The 20,964-nt window shown below is 35.0% G+C and overlaps 1 protein-coding gene and 1 long non-coding RNA gene across 10 annotated transcripts in view; one reads left to right on the forward strand and one right to left on the reverse strand.

Annotated features, from left to right (window-relative positions):
- Positions 1-11,358, reverse strand: part of LOC140608651 (uncharacterized) — a 52,733-nt gene extending 41,375 nt beyond the window's left edge. For all 4 annotated transcript variants that reach the window (XR_012010614.1, XR_012010615.1, XR_012010613.1 and 1 more), the window contains exons 1-2: positions 11,138-11,358; positions 2,194-2,309 (exon numbers count right to left, since the gene is read on the reverse strand). This is a non-coding gene — a long non-coding RNA (uncharacterized lncRNA). The remainder of the gene's footprint in view (positions 1-2,193; positions 2,310-11,137) is intronic.
- Positions 1-20,964, forward strand: part of IMMP2L (inner mitochondrial membrane peptidase subunit 2) — an 847,197-nt gene that overhangs the window by 344,178 nt on the left and 482,055 nt on the right. The window lies entirely within an intron of this gene.

Genomic DNA, 20,964 nt, shown 5'->3' on the forward strand with positions numbered 1-20,964 from the left:
AGTGTTGAAAATAAATAGTATTTTAAGATAACATGGGTGACCAAGTCACAGGAACTGCTAGTATGTCTGTTGTTTTTCCTTTCTTTTCTTTCCCTTTCTTTTCTTCATATTAGAAAGAGATGCTCAGGCAGAAGTTAGCAAAAATACGTATGTATTTTTTTCCTTCCATGTTTACAAATATTCCTGAATTCTGTGAATGGGCCCCTGGGTCCTTGAAACCCAAGTTAAGAACTGTATTGCAGCAGCCCTGAAGGCAGTAATGCCAGAGTATTAGGATAGATATAGTGAAAACAGTGGAAAACTCTATAGTGATGACATGCTCTATGATGGTGGAAATTTACCTTCCATTTTTTTTTAAATTAAAAGCTATACCTTTTTGTAGTAAGATATTCTTCAAACTTCTAGGACCTTTTCAAAATTTTCCATAATAGTGCCTTGATTTCTTTAAAAAATCATAGAACCATATAATTTTCTTGATTTAACCTTTGAAGATTTCATAACATAATAAGAGATAATTTAGGATTATGTTTTTCTATTCCGATAGATACATTTATCCCTCATTATGGGACTAAAATGTATTTCCCTACCTTTCACAAAGTTAGGCACACTAATCACTTGTTTCTGATTATACTTCTCCTCTTATTTAATCTAAAATGCTTAGGACCATTGAAATAAACATTTGAATGAAAAAAGTGGTTTTGTAATAATGAAAAGGGATATGCCATATGGTTTGCTCTAATGTTCTTGCTATTCTTTTCATTAGGTTATGGACATTATAGTCTCCTATTGTTCTGACCTACAAGTATAATGCACAAAGTTTGAGTTCTCAGTTTTGGTAATTGCTGTTTACTTATATATATTGATGTAAATGTACTTTTATGTTTAATTGCATAGTTCATTTAGAAATAAATCCTTGGACGTAATATGCCTAGAACCTATAGATTTTCTTATTTTGTTGTCATTTTTAGATCTTCAGTCTTCATGCCTCCTGACATCCAGACTTATTTTTCCCAGTGTATTTTATTTCTAGTTGCTAAATGCAATGAACACAGTCAGACATAGTCAAAAGAAAAAGGCCTGTGAGTTATGGGTGATTGCTTTTATGTATTAATGGTGCCTATGGAGGGTCTCATTAACACGCACAGCATGGGGACTTTTTGCAGCTACCACACAGAGCTCAAAAACCCACTGCAAAGCAGACTTGATTGTTTATGTCTCAGTATTTTTATTTGGAGCTTTAGAGGACGTTAACAAAACTTCTTGGGGCAGGTGGAATGCCATATGGCACAGGGACTGGACCACCGCCATAGCTTTAGAGATTTATCGAAGCTTCTCCTTCTAATGGGAGTGATATGAATCCTTGGACCACTTCCATTCAGTGATGACATTCATGTACAGATTGGCAATAAGCCACTTAAAAACAAAACACAACAGCAACTGTTTAGAAAGAGACTTGTTATTTTAATGTATACTTATTGATAGGGCCTGAAAGAGAGCATCTTTATTAACAGTGTCTTTATTGGATTCAAAACTTTTGTACATTTATCAATTTGTATAAATTTCATACAATACTATTGTAGGGTAATTTTGGGATGGAGGTGGGGGATATAGATAAAGTGATTTTCTATACCATAACCAAATACTCCAAAAATCAGATGTTATGTCTTCGTGTCTTTCACACACACACCACATTTTCACATCTATGGACAGTTCTGAATGTTTTTATAGCCATTAAGTGGCAGTGTCTGGGACCGGCTGGAGGTAACACCAGAAATCACACTGCTGTTTGAAGTTTACCGTTAGCACAGCAACCTTGCTTACGATGGGGTTTCTATGCCAACCTTGAAGCAGAGTAGAAGGAACTGCCTTTCTGGTACTGCTTGCTAGGGGCTCCTAATGGGCTCTATGGTGGTGGTGAGACCAGAAGCTCGAGAAAGAGAAGGCAAGGGAACTTTTTCAATGTTAGAGAGACTGAATGGAATATGTCCTTGTTTAGTAGAATATGGAGAAATTGAATATTTATAATTATGTTGCTGACTTCAAATTATCAGTATGTATGTGCTAGAATACTCTATGTAATTTGTTCTATGCAATATAATTTTTGTAAAGAATGAGCCTGCCATTTTATATGAAAATTGGCACTGCAAATAATTTAAAATAAAGATTAAAGGATATAGAAGAACATTTACTTACTAACTGAATTTTCACTTTTGTTTCCCCCGGCTTCTCTTTGATTCCTAAGGCAGAATTTTAATTTCTCTCAGGAAGATCCCAGAGTATTCTTCGATTCTTGATGGCTGCTTATATACCTATAATAAGTAGTGAAGCATAATATGAAAAAAATTGTCTTTCATTGAATATGAAATGTAATAACTACCATTTATAGGCACTTTCTATTTTCATAAATGAGCCACACACCTTATAATTTCTTTATTATTATGACAACAGTGCAAACTAGGGTGCTAGCTTTTGCATTTTATTAATGCCAAAAATGAGACAAAGAGAAATTAAGTAACTTCCTCAGGTTCCTTAAGCGGTAGAACTGGATTTAAAAAGCCATTGTCTGTTGAACTCCAGAGTCCATGTTCTTTTCTGTATGCCTAAATCGTGTCTCTTGTTTCATGGCAAATATTTCCTAGGGATTTGTAATTTCTTGATTTGGGCACTTTGCCCTTTCGAATGAAAAGGGCCATGGGATCTATAAATAAGTCCTATGGAAGGAATTGCTCTCTTAACAACAACAAAATCTTATAAATGAGAGGTCATGCTAATGTACATGTAGCTGTCTAGGAAAGTGCCAACGCAACTTCTGGCTGTAAGTCTGAGAATATAGCTTCTGCTTGTCCCAGTTAAGCTGTGAATGCATATGCAGTCATTTCTCTTTATAACTCTCTGTGGACAGAGTTTGCAATATCAGATGTGAGATGATGGAAGTGACTCCCAGGAAAAAGAAGCCAAGGAAGCTGTGGCCTAAAATATAAACTCTTTTTTAAAAACTTGTTTCCTTACTGAGCTTGCCAATTTCCATAATTAGTCAGAGGCAATTAAGTACTTTAATTAGTTTGATCTTTATGGAATTTCCAGCATATTTTTGTTTTATAATCAGAACTAAATTTGAGTATATGACTAATATCCCTTGTAAAGGCTGACGCTAGCATGCATCAAAATGGTTTACTTCCCTTCCAGGATAGAGATATTTTATTGGCATAATTTTAACATGCATTTCATAAAAACACAGTGTTTATACATTATTACTTATTTGAAATACCATGACATTCATCTGTAGGCAGCATGGGGTTAAGCAGAACATAATGGCTTTATTTTTTGGTTTAGATGCAGCCACAAAGTAAACATTTAAGATGCATTTATAAATACTTAATATGTCTTTGCATTTAATATAAATGATATCTTAGATTTTGGTATAAAATCATCATTAATATAAAAGTTTATGTAATCTTCCAAGGAAGCAATTTAAGAGAAAACTGCCAGCCTACGTCTGTAAGGTTTAGCATTCAAATCATAATACAAATTAAGGTTGATTTGATTAGTGAATTGCTGACTTCCAAATTTCAATTTACATAAGCACTTGACAGAATCCAAACTACTTAAAAACTAGCCTGACTTCTCTGATTTTCTTGTGCATGTCTTTGTTTCTAAGTCCATTGGATATATAACTAAGATTAGCTTTTTTCTTTCTTATTTGCAACTAAATGCATTCTCGAAACCAGGATTGCCCTGGATTCATACCACATTCTCACCTTCACTCCACCCGAGAGCTTTCTTCTTTGAGGAACATGATTGATTTTATTTTCTTGGCTCCTAATTTTCCTAATTTTTTTTCATCCCTGGGGGTACTTTAAGTTATTTGCTAATTTTTATTTTTCAGACTTCTTGCCTTCCTTTTTTCCTTTTCAGCTGATACATAAACTGACAAACTCTATTTTGAATCCAAGCTGATTTTTTGAAAGTCTCCGAGGATTCCTTTGAATGGAATGTATCATAGAGGTTGGAGGGCATTAGGCGCACAGCACCCTGACTCCCTCCTCTGCAACTGACTCATGTTGAGATTTCTGAACAGCCTCTAACTTCCTTAGATCTAATAGGATCAAAGAAGTGGTAAATACCTGGTGGCAGTAGAGACTAGAAAACAGTGGATTTAGTTCCATTAGTGCTCTTGGCTTGGGAGCTAGAAGTTCTGCCCTAGAGTTCCATTGAGCATGCTAAGTAATTGAGTCCTGAAAACATGACAGTGATGGACACTTAAAGAATTGACTTTACTGAGGATGGGACTTAGGGAAAAAAGAAGATTCTGCATTTTATATATCAGCTACACATTCATTCCCGCTTTTGCCACTTAAGGGAAAGAAGTTTAAAATCTCTTTTTAAAAAAGAGACAAGCAAAAAACAAACAAACAAACATACTCCTAATATAGAGAACAAACTGGTGATTACCAGAGGGGAGGTGGGTGAGGCATTGGTGAAATAGGCAAAGGGGATTAAGAGTACACTCATAGTGATGAGCAATGAGTAATATGTAAAATTGTTGAATCACTGTATTGTACACTTGAAACTAATATATAACACTGTATGTTAATTATACTAGAATTTAAACACAAATGCAAAACAAAAAACCTTAAACCTACAACAACCATATGACCCATATATTCCGCTTCTCTTTATTTACTAAAGCAAAGTTAAAAGATATGTCCACACACAAAAAAAACCTCTCCTTTAGATGCCTTTTATTTATTTTTATGCTTATTTCTTTTATTGAAGTAAGAAATGGGTTGTGTATGCAGATGTGTATTTTTAAACCTTTTGAACCCAAGGAACTTTATTCAGTATTCATTCTGTTTGTAAGCATGGTTTGAGCATATCTAAAGTGACGGATTAGCTGGCTACAAAATTTATAGCTATTGGTTTTAACTATAAGAAGTAATCAGAAATGTGGAAGCAATGATAAGGCCTTAGTGTACTTTATTCTGTGTTAGGCTTTATCATGTTATTAAAAGGAGTTACAAGTCATTTTTTGGTTATGGTTTATGGCATACAACTAGATTAAATAATGCTGGTCATTTGTTTAGGATTGTATAAAACCTTTGCATTTGTTCCATTATCTACTTTCAAAATTGGAAAATTCAACCATGTATTTTAGGGGATTGGAGCCTTCCTTCTTTCCTCTTATTGATCATCTGGATTTGGACTCATTATTGTGCTGCCAAATGGTGGCTGTGTATGTAGGGCCAAAGCCTGTGAATGAAGCTGGGTACGCCCATGAGAATATATGTACTACGTACTCCACATTTTCTCTCCAAACCATTACCCTTTTCAGCATTTTGGGTTGCTCAAATACACACTTGACTCATTCACCATATATATGTATTGAGCACTTATAATATGTTAGGCAATATTTAGAGGGTTGAATATATAATGATGAACAAGGCAGACAAGATCCCTGTTCAGAGCTTATATTCTATTAACATTCTTTAAACATAAATAAGAAAATATCAGAATAGTGCCAAGAATGACAAAAGTATAGAGTTACTATCAGATACATGTTTCTTAGGGGAAATATTATCTATTCCTACCTTGGAAAACCACGTGAAGATACTGCTTTATTTATTCTCCTGCCAACCACAGCAGAGAAAACTGGGCTCAGTGATCGACATTTTCTTTAATGTGGATCTTAAATGTATGTGCAAATTGTCTACTTACAACAAAAATAGTATGGTATTAGGGACATCGGGTAATGTATACTCCTAATTATATTTAAATAGGTGTCCATATAGTGATAATAAGTAGTAAGATAAGATAGTCATAATGGTATAATAGTAAGATAATATAGCAATAATGGTATATTTGGTAGTTATAAAAACTAAATATCCCTTTCTTTTTTCAATAGCACCAACTAAGCACCATAATATGTTACTTTAGTATGCTAGATTTAGCTTCAAAGATAACATTTTCTACCCTGGAAACATCATAGGAACTTAATAAACAGTATGTCAAAATTTTTCTTAATTTATGCAATAAAATATAGAACAGCCAAAATGAAAAAAAAAATTGGAGACTTTGTCACTATGTATGCATAATTGAATCAAAAATAATTAGTACATTCATTTCAGCACAATTTTATTTTTTGGTTATGTGATTCATGGGAAATATACTTGCTGGTTCTTTAGAGAATGTAGATGTCCCCTAGCTAGTTGGAAATAGTAATGTGAAAAGGAATTAGCATATTCCAGCCTGTACTATGTCCCATTCAGGGTATTAGATGCTTTCTTTGGTTGTCATTATGACCCCATTTTTACAGTAAAAGAAAGTGAAGATCCAAGCAAATGCACACAGGCGATGTGAAAGCTAAGATTCCATTTCCTGCCCTCTGACTCCCAAGTCCCTTGCAGGCCCTTATATTTGGCAACATGAAGCCTCCTACCTCATCTTCCTGTCATATTTGATGTTTCTGTATGTAAATAAAAGTAATCTCATAGGTAGTTAACTGTCAGGGAACATTTTAGGGCAAAGGCAAGGTAAATTAAATTTGTGGGTCATATCCAAAGGTCATTATAATAATGTTTTAGTTACTTCATGAACTAAAAGATCTAAAATTAGTACATAACCATCTGGATCTTTAGTTTTATATTACTCTATTTGACACCTACAGCTTTTAAATTTGGATATGTGTAAATGATAGAAAATAATAATTAACAAAGAGAAGGACAAAGGAAAGAGGACAAATTTTCAAAAAGAAGGGCAGTTTGATACATTTACAATTGCACCCAAAAGCTTAAGATACCTAGGAATAAACCTAACAAAAGAGGTAAAGGATCTATACCCTAAAAACTATAGAACACTTCTGAAAGAAATTGAGGAAGACACAAAGAGATGGAAAAATATTCCATGCTCATGGATTGGTAGAATTAATATTGTGAAAATGATAGTCAAGAATTGAGTCAGGTTTTTGTTGTCATCAAAAACTGTCCCTGACTATTTTTTAATGAATTTCTTATGGAGTACTTTGAAGATTCAGCTTTTTTCCTGATTTTTTCATCCATATTCACCAATGAAATTGAGGTTGTTAGTCATCAAATGAGGTGCATATTTGGTAAGAAAACAATTGAGTAGGGTTCCTGGGTGGCTCAGTCAGTTAGGCATCTACCTTTGGCTCAGGTCCTGGGATCAAGCCCCACATTTGGCTCCCTGCTCAGCGGGGGGTTGACTTCTCCTTCTACTCTTCCCCTCACTTGTGCTCTGTCTCTCAAATAAATAAATAAAATCCTTAAAAAAATAACTGAGTTGGGCATCCCTGAGTGCTCAGTGGTTTAGCGCCTGCCTTCAGCCCACAGCCTGATCCTGGAGTCCCGGGATCGAGTCCCACATCAGGTTCCTTGCATGGAGCCTGCTTCTCCCTCTGCCTGTGCCTCTGGCGTGCGCTCTCTCTCTCTCTCTCTCTCTCTGTGTCTATCATGAATAAATAAAATCTTTAAAAAAATGAGTAAAAGAAAAGATATTAAGATGACACATTGTTCTCTTCTTTCTGATTTTCATTATGTTTATAAAATAAATGAGATTAAATAAATAATGTTCTGGAACTGAAAGAGAATCATTGAAAAACCATGATAATAAGAGTCCACACCATGGACCATTTTTCTTTATGGTTTAAATGAGGTTAAGTTATTTTACATTATTTTTAGGTAATATATTGTGATTTTCATGAGTTAGCAAACAGTGAAAGTTTGATGCCTTTTGGTCAATCTGCATTTTTGAATAGATTTACAATATGCTGTAGACTTAACAAATGACATTCATATTCCAAAACTAAACTTTCTGACACTTCATTTCATACCTGACATGTATATGATACTTTAAAAATGTAGGATACTGGGGATCCCTGGGTGGCTCCGCGGTTTAGTGCCTGCCTTTGTTCGGCCCAGGGCGTAGTCCTGGGGTCCGGGGGTCGAGTCCCGCATGGGGCTCCCTGCATGGAGCCTGCTTCTCCCTCTGCCTGTGTCTCTGCCTGTGTTTTTCCCTCTGTGCCTCTCATGAATAAATAAATAAAATCTTAAAAAAAATGTAGGATACTTGTAGATCATAATGAGACAACTATATTTCTTCTGTTGACTTTTTTAGCTATATTTTCCAATATAAAGTCACATATTGTGCTTTTCATAAAAGAATACATGTATTTCTTAAACTTAATTTTCTCCCTTACTCTGTGCATTTTGTTTTTAAAGTTCCGTATCACAGATCTATTTTGCTTTTCCTCAGGTAATTTATGATTTTCTGAACTATTTGATTTCCAATCCATATGTACTTTTTCATAAATAAATTATAGATTCTTTTCAACAATAAACCTAGGATGATTATTGCTTAAAAAAGTATATAATGCATAACTTAGGAATTAATAAAGAGCCTAGTTAATCTTTAGTGAATTTACAATCTCTTCATCAGGGAAAGAAACCCTAGGAAATGACTTTGATGATATTAGTAAATGATATTAAGTCTTAGATAATATAGTTCAGATACCTCAAAAATTAAAACTCAAATGTATTAATTTTGGGAAGAATAATGCACTGATATGATGGAAGGGTTACCAGAAAATACTTTATTTTGTCATTTGTCCCCCTTTGGATTAATCCATGCTTTTTTTTTTTTTTTGGCTTATTTATCATATAAATTTTGCTTCAATATACAGTGTTATAGTTTTCATTCCCCTGACTTTAAGGAAGTTTTTAATGGTCCATGGTTTTTAAGTCAAACATTTCCATTTCTAAGTTGTTAGTGATTTTTAAACACATTTATTGAGTTGCAATTCACAAATTATACAATTCACTCATTTAATATATATAATTCAGTGGTTTTTAGTGAATTTACAGATACATGCAACCATCTAGTCTGTACTAGAACATTTTCATTGTTTCTAAAAGAAATCCAGGACCTGTTAGCTTTCACCCCACTTCCTCCCATCCCTTCTGCCTAAGAATCGCAAAGTACAGTTGATTTTTGTATATTGATTTTGCATCCTGAAACCTTAAGGAACTTGTTTATTAGTTCTAATAGCTTTCTAGTGGATTCTTTAAGATTTTCAATATCCAAGATTATGTTATCTGTGAACAGAGTTGGTTTTACTTCTTCCTTTCTAATATGGATGCTTTTTATTTCTCTTTCTTGCCTAATTGTTCTGGCTAGTACCTCTAGTACAGTGTGTTAACTAGATTTGGCAAGACCAGGTATCCTTGCTTTGCTTCTGATCTTATGGGGAAGCATCCCATTTTTAACCATTATGTATTTTCATAGATGCCCTTTTTCAAGTTGAGGATGTTCATTTCCATTACTAGTTTGTTGAATGTTCTATGGTTTTTTGGGCTTTTTTCCCCCCCTGTGGAAGGGTGTTCAGTTTTTGTCAAAGGCTTTTTCTGCATCTATTGAGATGATTATATGATTTCTGTTTTTTATTATTTTGGTTTGAAGTACTACATTAATTGATTTTTCAGATATTGAATCAACCTTGTATCTCTGGGATAAATCCCATTTGAAAATGGAGTAATCTTTTTATACATTGTTATATTCAGTTTGCTAGCATTTTATTGGTCTTTTTTGTATTATATTCATAAGAGATATTTGTATCTTTCTTGTGATGTTTTTGTTTGGTTATGGTATCAGGGAAAAACTGGCCTCATAAAATGAGCTAGAATGTATTTCCTCCTCTTATCTTTTATGAGAGTTAGTGAAGAAATGGTATTAATTCTTAATATGTTTGGTGTACTGTCAGAATAGCTAAAATTAATAACAAGCAACAACAGGTGTTAGTGAGGATATTGAGAAAGGGGAATCCTTTTGCACTGTTGATGGGAGTGCAAACTGGTGCAGCCACTCTGGAAAACAGTATGGAGTTTCCTCAAAAAGTTAAAAATAGAACTAACCTATGATCTAGCAATTGCACTACTAGGTATTTACCCAAAGGATACAGAAATACATATTCAAAAGGCTATGTGCACCTTGTCGTTTATAGCAGCATTATCAGTAATAGCCAAACTGTGGAGAGAGCCCAAATGTCTATCCAATAATGAGTGGATAAAGAAGATATGGTATATATATCTACAACAGAATATTTCTCAGCCATCAAAAAGAATGAAATCTTGCCATTTGCAATGACAGAGGTGGTGCTAGAGAGTATTATGTTAAGCAAAATAAATCAGAGAAAGAGAAATACCATATGATTTTACTCATATGTGGAATTTAAGAAACAAAACAGATGAACATATGGCAGAGGAACAGGAGACAGGGAAGCAAACCATAAGAGGCTCTTAATGATAGAGAACAAATGGGTTGATGGAGGGAGGTGGGTGGGATGGGCTAGGTGGACGATGGGTATTAAGAAGGGCACTTGTTATGATGAACACTGGGAGTTTTATGTAAGTGATGAACCACTGAATTCTACTCCTGAAGCCACAGTATGTTAACTACCTAAATTTTAATAAGATTTCCATTAAATAAGAAAAAAAATGTTTGGTGTAATTTAATGGAGAAGCCATCTGGATCTGGGCATTTTTTTATTGCTACTTTAATCTTTCATTTTTTTTTTTAATATTTATTTATTTGAGAGACAGTGTGAGAGAGAGTGAACCATCAGAAGGAGAAGCAGACTCCCTGCTGACTAGGGAGCCCGACCAGGGGATGGGTGGGGAGCTGCCCATGGTTGGACTTGCTCCCAGGACCCTGAGCTGAAGGCAGACGCTTAATTGACTGAGCCACCCACATGCCCTTAACCTTTCATTTCTTGTGTGTCTTTTCATATTATCTGGGGTTTTTTTTTTTTTGAGACAATTTCAGTATAGTTTGTGTCTTTTTAGGAAATTGTCTATTTTATCTAAATTATACAAGATGCCACACATATTGTTCATAGTTTTAATTTATAACCTTTATTTTTGTAGGATAAGCAGTAATTCCCCCTCTTTCAGGGTAAGTTCTACTTTATGTAAATAATGCCTTAATAAAGAAGTAAAAACAAAATTATTGTCTTAACCTATTTTTAAATTTAGTTTTTATAAAGAAACACTCCTATTTCTTCCTCTAGTATCTAGTACTACCACACTTAAAACACTTCTGATGCTAGATGTATGGTCCCTATACTGACCGATTCTCTAATACCAGCCTGATGTCATCCAGTTCAGCTCCATTTTAACACCGTCTACCTGGAGTTAGTGTTAGATCTCACAAGTTAGGAGTTCAGCTCCCACTTCAGATACCACTCACAAGTTCCACGTTTTCACCCAAACTTCTGACCCACCAAACATAAATCAGAGTTCCCACTAATCTCTCATCAGGTTCAACAGTTTGCTAGAGTGGCTCACAGAACCCAGGGAAACAGAGACTTCTATTTACCAGTTTATTATATAATAAAGAATCTGATGAACAGCAAGATGGAAGATGTAGTTAGGGTGAGGTCTGAAAGGGTCCTGAGTGCAGGAGCCTTTGGCATGTGGATGTGTTACCGATCCAGGAGCTCTCTAAACCTTTCAATTTTAACCTGGATTTTTAAGGAGGCTTCATTACATAGATATGATTGATTATTACTCAGTCTTCAACTTCTTCCCCTCCCCAGAGGATGGGATGGGGGAGCTGAAAGTTCCAAGCTTCTAACCGTGGCTTGGTTTTTCTGGTGACCAGCCTCTATCCTGAAGCTATCCCAGAACCCACCAAGAGTCACTTCTTTGAACAAAGATGCTCCTATCACCTAGAAAATTCCAGGGGATTTAGGAGCTCTGTGTCAGAACCTGGGACCATAGACCAAATATTAGAATAAAGGTGCTCCTAGCACTGTATCATGTAGGAAATTACAAAGGCTTTAGGAGCTCTGACCAGGAACTGGGAGCAAAGACAAAATACTCATTATGTCACAATATCAAAATCTTCATATCAACTCCTTTAGGATAGATAATCTTCATTTTAGAGAAGAAGAAATCAAAACATGGAAAAACATGAGGGCTTACCTTGATGCCAGGGGGAAAGGCAGGATCTTTTTCATTCAGACTTGGTTTTGTTTTCATCTCTTCTGGAGGAAAATTGGATTTTAAGTTTAACTTTTAAAATTCAAAAGTCAGAAAGCTGACTTCCTATTGCTTAAGGTAAAAGTTTTCAGTCTCTTATTATGGATAATGGCTTTTGTTCTAGAAGTTAGACCTGTCTATTGGTGTTAACTCAGCTCCCCCTGAACTGACATAACAGCAAGTACTTGGGCTATTCTGAAGCCTCTTTTCTTTGAGTGGGTGAGAAAAGTTTGTAGTAATGGTGGGATAGAGTAAGATGGTATTTATTTATTTATTTTTAATGTGGCTAAGCCAAGATGGGGGAAGTGTTGGCTGTTTTAATGTTTTCCTTGACCTTCTGCTAGCCCTCATACTGAATGAGTCAGACATGAAGACAAAAGGTTACAGGGGGCTCTGGAGTTAATCCTAATCCGTCTACATACAGCTGAGATATACAGTGTTACGAAGACTCTGAAATGAAGGCAGTAGTTTTTTCTGATTTTCACTTAATTTTTGATATATAAATGTTACATATATATTTTGAAAATCCTTTTCAGTTTAGTAGAGCTTAATAGTTGGTTTCATAAAATGTAAAGTCTCTTTAAGGCAATAAGAAACTATTCAGTGCCTGTTGTATGCCTCGTATTCATTCTACCAGGGGTCTTATCTATCTTCGATTTGTTGGCTTTTTATTCTTTATTGGAAAGTCCAGCCCACTTAGAGGAATTCTTTAAATGCTAAGCTTTATATATGTACACCTCCCTTGCCTTTCATATTTCCCTGTGACCATTTACTGCACATGTATTGATTTGAAATATCTTTCAGATTTCTTTCTCGGCAGTTTTAATTTGTGCATCTTTGCCAAGAAGGGATTATATTTGTTGCCATGCACATGCTTTATGGGGCTATGTTCTTTTTTTTTCAATAATTGTTTTACTAGAGTCAATAGGAGGCTGGTTAATAGTTTTTCATATGGTAATAGAATTTTCTGAAGCAGAGAAAATGTAATTGTGAAATTTAAAAATAAGCAAACAAGGGCCAGAAGATTTAAGCAGTATATTTCCTGTAAGTACCGTGAACTTTGAAACCAGCAATATGTTTTTGCATTGGGTGAGGTAGTAACTTAAAAAATAAAACATACAATAAAAATAGAGATTATAGCTGTGGGCGGTATGCATATAAAGATGCTTATGTGTGTGCATGGTAATATGTTGTTTGATCAGGAGTTAGAAGACTAGGTTTTGTCACTCACCAGCTGTAAGAAATCATTAAACCCCTGTCTGCCTCAGTTTTCTGGTTTGTAATAAAACTTGCCTTGCCCATCTCATTTCTAAAGAAATTAGATGAGATTAACTATGTGAAAGGACTGAAAATGATAGAATTGTTAAATTGTGAAATATTGTTATATGTCTGTGTTTATAGCCAATTCACCATTGATTGTAGTATCATTTTAATGAGTCTGAGGCTAGGTTCCTAAGGTTAAAGAAAATATTTTTGGGGCTTAGTTAAGTGTCTGATTTCAGCTCAGGTTGTGATCTTAGGGTTCTGGAATTGAGCCCATATGGGGCTCTGTGCTCAATGAGGAGTCTGCTTCTCCCTCTCCCTCTGCCCCTCCCCATGCAAATAAATAAAAGCTTTAAAAAAAATAAAAATGTTCTTATGACTCTGTGTGTGTATGTATGTGTGTAATTTTACTTTATGATATTAGACACATAGTGAAATCTAAGGATGGGATTCCATATAGATGAATGCCCATGAGAGGTACCTATTTGTGAGAAGTGTTGATATTTAGAATTCATTTGAAGAGATGTTTAAAGTGATCAGTAACCATTGTTACATTAATATATTTAGCCTCACTAAAGGTAGATATTTTTAGAATAGTTTGAAATTTTAAATTTCTTTCCCTTTTCGGAGATGGAAGATCATGAAATGATGTAACAGAGAAAGGCTGATTATTGTTTGTGATTCTCTAAAATGTTATAACAATCTTATAAGCCTTATATTTGAACCTCATTTTCTTGATAGATATGCTCTATAATTAATAAACCTTCAACTCTTCTTATTTTCATTTAATACATGAATTACATTTCACTCCTGGCTTGTGCTTCTGATAATAACATTAACATCCTAGGATGCACCCCGTATCTGCTCTTCTGCTAGGGATTGGAAGTGACACTGTTACTCCAGAAATGCATTCATCTTACTCTCTGATAGGGAACATACAGGTTATAGTTTATTACTCACCAACCATGAGGAAGAAACGATTGCATAGATCCCTAAACCATTGTGGTAGTCACAAGTTGTTCAAGTAATATATAAAAAGCACAGACTTTCTTGGCAGAATTTTTCTTCTATTGTGCACATACAGCCTTAACATTCTCAGTATCTTTAAAAAATTTGAGAAGTAGCTCATAAGGAACCTGTGCCAGAATGAATGTGAGAGGCTACAGCGTAGACAAGTAACTCAGTGATTTAGGTTATCTCAACTTACATCTTGGAACAGCAGTGTTTATTTATTCCCTTGCCAGCACTTGTACTCAGTCCTTTGTAAATTGTTATAGGAGATTATTTGAACTCTTCTATAGAAATTGTTAATAATAGCTCTGCCATTGTGCCCCCGATAGCATGTATGTGTAGCACTTGATTAACAAATACATCGGAAGTACCTAAATGGCAGCCGTAATAACTATGTGATGTGTTTGCCATCATTTTACAGTTGAGGAAAAAAAGAGAAGTCGTGTTCACTTTTCGCATAGGGACTAGCAGAGCCACATGCTAAATTCTCCAGGGTCCAAGCTCTTAACTATTACCCTATGCTGCCTTCTAGTCATTTAAACAAATTATTGGTTATGTTAAATACCATTTCACTTGGAAAATATAGAGGTACCCTTCATGTTACCAGTGAGGAAAGTATACCATGGGGCATACTAGCTAATGCTTGGGAGCATTCGCAGTCGAGTAGCGTGTGATCATGTGGGAGAGGGAAATACTCATACACATTTGCAGTTTTTTCAGTTTACCTTATGCTCAGAATGTTGCTTGTGGTAGGTGAAAATGGTAATCCTACCATTCTTTGTATAATTAAGTAACTTAATTACTTAAGAGTGAGACATTTTAGCTGAATTGTGCATTGATTCTATTAGATTCCATGCACTATTACGAACATAGAACACACAGTGGAAATTAATACTGTACCATGATGGCCTTGTGAGCAACGTGGCCTTTGGTAAGTAATCTCTTGTGTGAGTGTAAAAGACTCTTGGTCTATAAAATGGATTATTCTGCTCACATGACATTGTGCAATGAGTTCTTAATTATGAGTTACATATAACACAATTAAGTATAATAAAATAAAAATTAAGCAAGCATACTCCTACTTGATGCCAACTTAATGCTTAATTAGATATTGAATCATTTTTTTCATTTTTCCTTTTTGCATCAGCTAATAATTTTGTGTATTCTTAAATTTTCATTCATGCAGAAAGTTGTTTAAAAGTGTCTTTCAGAAATCATTTGGTAAAAAATCAATTTATTGGGAAGTGCAGTATTTGACAGATAGGCTTGTATTTTATCTATTAAGTTTTTAGATGTCATTGTCTAATTATGTTAAATTCTGGAAAAGGAAATTCAAGTTATTAAAATTCTTTCTCTGATTGGAACAGTTTGGTTAATGATGTTAATGCTTTGAGAGAAACTTCTACTTCTAGGAGATTAGAATCTCCTGGGGCTTTTATGACCTAAACTCTCAGTTATTCTTTGCTGGAATTCTTACTGACTTCATGTATTGTTCATTTGTCTATAGCATATGGTGCAATAACAGTCCCTCAGCAGGTTATGTTTCCCTCTTTACCATATAGAAAACAATAGTAGTCCAACATTATCTCCATTGTCAGCACAGTGGTTTTTCCAACACTTTACCATGCATTTTCTGCCTTTTTGTTAATTTCAAGTTGATTTTAATTAATTTGATGGTATGTTGCCTTTTAAAAATGTTTTTATTACATAGCATATACAAGTCCAGATTGAAGAAGTGTTGACAGAGATAAGAAATTACATCATAGAGTGTTTCAATTTGTAGATTAAATTCAGTATTAAATCCAACATCAGTAATAAATAAAGCTGCTAAGTTCCTTTCTTTTTTCCTCAAAGAACTTGAAGTTGAGTGGATTCTGCTTCAGACTCAGCACTATGGTGCATATTTGTATCATGAAAATCTCTTACATTTCATATTGTTTAACAAACAGATTTAGCAAGTGACATATATGATTTCTTTATTTTCACAGTATAGTCTCAACAATACTCATGTTTACAGTATGGAGGAGATTCTTCAGGGCCTATATTACTTTCTTGGTTGAGGTTAATACTCTTTTCTGTTAAGTCAGAGAAAAACTTACCAAATGCCTGTGCCCATTTTTCACCAAACTCACGTTCCACTCATTCTTTTCTTCAAGTTACGGATTTCTTGTTCCATTTCCCACCCCTGACCTTACTTTATTACCTGGCCCTTATCTTTTAATTTTTTTTGAGTCATAGATTTATTTATTTTGAATTTGCAAAGACATATTGCTTTATTATTATTATTTTTTAAAAGTATGGCATAATTAACATACCATAAAATTTACCATTTTGTGTACAGTTCAATGATTTCCTTGGTCTTTTTACAATTTTGTGAAACTATCACCCCCTATCTAAATCTAGAATATCTTCACTACCCAGGAAACCCTATGCCTGCTGGCAGTTAATCCCCATTCTGCATTCTCTCAGCCCTTGGTCACCACTAATCGACTTCCTCCGTCTATTGTCTATTCTGAACATTTCTCCTACTTTTTTGTTTTAATTCTTGATTTAATATTTTTTAGTTACATTTCTGTCTGCTTTTAGTGTAAGCTACCTGATTTTTGTTTTGTTTTGAAGCAGCAGGATTGTAATTGAGAAGAAAAATTGTTCACGCAGTTTCTTGTCTAACGAGCATTTTAAGACATACCCTAAGCAAATCCCAGCCTGATCAGGATGTTAAGTTTCCTTCAGGATTTCAGGCTTCCCCCCTTAAATTCTTCTGTTATAAACATTATGACTGTAGTCTTTAAACATCAAATGTGGGATCCCTGGGTGGCGCAGCGGATTGGCGCCTGCCTTTGGCCCAGGGCACGATCCTGGAGACCTGGGATCGAATCCCACGTCAGGCTCCCGGTGCATGGAGCCTGCTTCTCCCTCTGCCTATGTCTCTGCCTCTCTCTCTGTGTGTGTGACTATCATAAATAAATAAAAATTAAAAAAAAATAAAAAAAAAATAAACATCAAATGTTATGTAATGTGTTTTTCGTAAACGTTGGATTGACCATGTTCTTTTTTGAGGCAGAAAAATCTTGAGCCCTGGGAGTAGAGGCAGAAAAGCCTTGCATGATTTATGCTTTACAGATTGTCCCTTAATAGTTGTGTTTGCCTTTCTGGGCTTTAAAAGCAAACATGTAAAGTTTTGTTGTGTGATATTTATAAAATTAGGAGATTCAGATATCATTTCCCTTGATATCACTGATTCCCAACATTAGTTTTATGTGATCCCAATAGTTTCTAATAATTTCAGGGTGGTACAATATTGAAAATGCCTTATGAGAAAGGGGAAAGTGTAATACGTGGTAATTTTAAATATAAATATGTACCATCTGGCTGTGTGTATGTGTCTTGCATGCATATTTTTCTTTTCAGGAAAGGGTAGTCAAAGTGCTTGTGACAGAAATTGATTACATTCATTGCTTTATACTTAGAAAAATTTCGAATTCTTATACTGATCACTATAGGCAAAAATGGACCAATGAAGTGCAATTACACACTCATAAGTTTGTTCTTGCCTTGTGAGCAACTGGAACTATTTAGAATAGCCTGATTTTAAGATAAAATCACTGTCTTTTAAATACTGTGATCATGTATCTCAAGCTTCATTTTTCTGTTGTAAGAATCTTTCCAAGTACAAGAAAACAATTGTAGGCAAAGTGATACTATTGGTGAACTAGGAGCTTAGAAGGTAATAACAGGAAATCCTAGACCTTGTTATTTCGACATGCCAATAAATGGGTAGGTTTGTAGGGTTGTCATTGCTAGAGCTACTCTGCCTATTAGATTCCATTCCATGTGCCCTTCCAAAGCTCTTAGTTTCTTCTGGAAACAACTGCCCAGCTTTAGTTCTTTTTTTTTTCTTTTTTTTTTTTTAAGATTTTATTTATTTATTCATGAGAGACAGAGAGAGGCAGAGACACAGGCAGAGGGAGAAGCAGGCTCCATGCAGGGAGCCCGACGTTGGACTCGATCCCGGGACTCCAGGATCATGCCCTGGGCTGAAGGCAGGTGCTAAACCACTGAGCCACCCACGCTGCCCCTAGTTCTTAAAGATATTTGCCTAAAGTTTTGTGTTGTGAACTCCTCTTCTGGCCTCAGCCTTCTTTCAAACAACTCTGTTTTTGGCCTTAATGTTTCCTCCAGTTATTCCAGACTTTTGCCCTGCCATGATCATCTGGAGTAACTGAAGAAGTAAATGTCTCTATTCTTCAGTTGGCCTTTATATGCTTGCCAATCCACCTGTTGATTACACATCCAAATTCCCTGGTTTGGAAGTTGCCTTGATTTCTCAGCTTAGTATTCAGGTCTTCTGGTGGAAGAGGAACTAACAAATTAACCAAGAAAGAGAACTTTTCTCTTTGTAGGAAAGGATTCTCAGAATTAGTTTTTTTTTTTTCCCCCCTCCAAGTGCTAATCCATATTATGTGTCAAAATATAATTGTTTGAGGAGGTTTTCCTTGTTAAACTTTAGGTTGCTTTTTAAAACAAATTTTGAATGTAAGCATAGGCATATATAAAGAAAAAAATTAGATGTGAATATATTTCATCAAGAATATATATGCATTATTACAAATACTTTAAAAAATCTGTATACATCTCTCTTTTCTGAACCTGAATTACTTAAAGTGTTTTTAAAATCTAATAAAGAAAACTAAATCAATAAACACCAATGTAGACATAGAGAAAGAGTAGAATCACTGGATCTTATAGAAATGTGGAAATACTAGTGTGCCAGGAAGTTTATGACACTTCTTCATGAATTAATTTTGTTTTGGGTTTTATTGTATCCATCCAAAAGATGTTGAAGTCCTAATCCTGAGTACTTGTGACTATAACCTTATTTGGGAAAATAGTCTTTATGGATGACCAAGTTAAGATGAGGTCGTTAGGGTGGGCCCTAATCCAATATGACTTTTCCTATAAAAAGCAGAAGCTTGGACTCAGAGACACAGGGAGCATGCCCTCTGAAGATTGGAATTATGCTGCCATAAGCTAAGGAGAGCCAAAGATTGCCAAACCAGCAAACCAATGGAAGCTAGGAAAGATGCATGGAATTGATTCTTGCTCACAGCCTTTGGAAGAAAACAAACCTGAAGATACCCTAATTTTAGACTTTTAGTAGTCTCCAGACTCTAAGACAGGACATTTCTATTTATTTTGCCACTCAGTACTTTGTTATGGTAGCCTTAGTCGACTAACACAGGTTTAATTCAATAACACGTAGTCTGATATCCATTTGAGAAGCAATAGCAACTTTATTTTTAGTGTCAGTTGTAGAGTCTAGACTATTTCTCATGACAAATTATTTCCTATAGAATGAATGCAGGGAAAGGCTATCATTTACAACCTTGCTTGAAAGGTATACAAGTAGATCTTTAAGATTATCTTTAGATCTGTTTTTTAAATTAAGGAAGTCTTTGTTAAGTCAAATCTATATAGCAGTATGGAAGATGCAGGGGTAAAACAGCAAAATAAATTTAGCATAGGTCAATAAGTATATACATTTGCCCAGAAAGAAATGTAAGCTGGCTAAGCAGCAAGACTCCTTTCTTCTTTAATGATGTGCTGGTTTAAAATGCACTGACCTACTCTCAACCTGTAAGACTGGCTCACATTCAAACCTCCTGTTTATAGATGCTGCTAGGTGGTTTGCTTAGCAACATACTTAATGGGACCACAGGGAATTTGCTTTTCCAGTTAAATAAGTTTAGAATGCTCAAATAAAAGCAAAGGTTCAGATTAAAAAAAAAGAAAGAAAAGAAAAAAATTAAGAAATATCACAAGTAAAATCCAATCATGGATAATTATATCATGTGCAAATATTTTTTGTGAATGTATATAAATAATTTTAACACTCAAAATTAAATCCATTTTTTTTTTCAGAAAACATATCCAGTAGAAAATGAGGTATCAGATTTCACCAGAAGGGTTTAAATATCCAGTATCCTTTAAATATACCTAAATGAATTTATAAAGAAGAAAACCTGGTGGGATCCGTGGGTGGCTCAGTGGTTTAGTGCCTGCCTTTGGCCCAGGGTGTGATCCTGGAGACCAGGATCAAGTCCCACATCAGGTTCCCTGCATGGGGCCTGCTTTTCCCTCTGCCTATGTCTCTGCCAATCTCTCTCTCTCTCTCTCTCTCTGTCTGTCTCTCATGAAAAAATACATAAAATCTTAAAAAAAAAAAAAAGGAAAACCTTTTTTTTAATTTAAAAATAGTAAATTATGGGATGCCTGGCTGGCTCAGTGAGTAGAACATGGGGCTCTTGATCCTGAGGTCGTGAGTTCAATTTCCATGTTGGTCATAGAACCTACTTATTTTATGTATTTATTTGTTTGTTTGCTTAAAGATTTGTTTATTTGAGAGAGAGAGAGAGAGAGAGAGAGAGAGAGAGCCTGTGCAAGTGGATGGAAGGGCAGAGAGAGGTAGAGAGAGAATCTCAAGCAGGCTCCATGCCCATTGTGGAGGTGAATATAGGCTTGATCTCACAACTCTGAGATCATGACCTGAGCTGAAATCAAGAGTCAGACGCTTAACTGACTGAGCCACTCACATGCCCTAGAACCTACTTTTAAAAAAGTAAAATTAAATAGATAAATC

This window comes from Canis lupus, chromosome 18 (genome assembly GCF_048164855.1).
Source record: "Canis lupus baileyi chromosome 18, mCanLup2.hap1, whole genome shotgun sequence".
Taxonomy (NCBI): domain Eukaryota; kingdom Metazoa; phylum Chordata; class Mammalia; order Carnivora; family Canidae; genus Canis; species Canis lupus.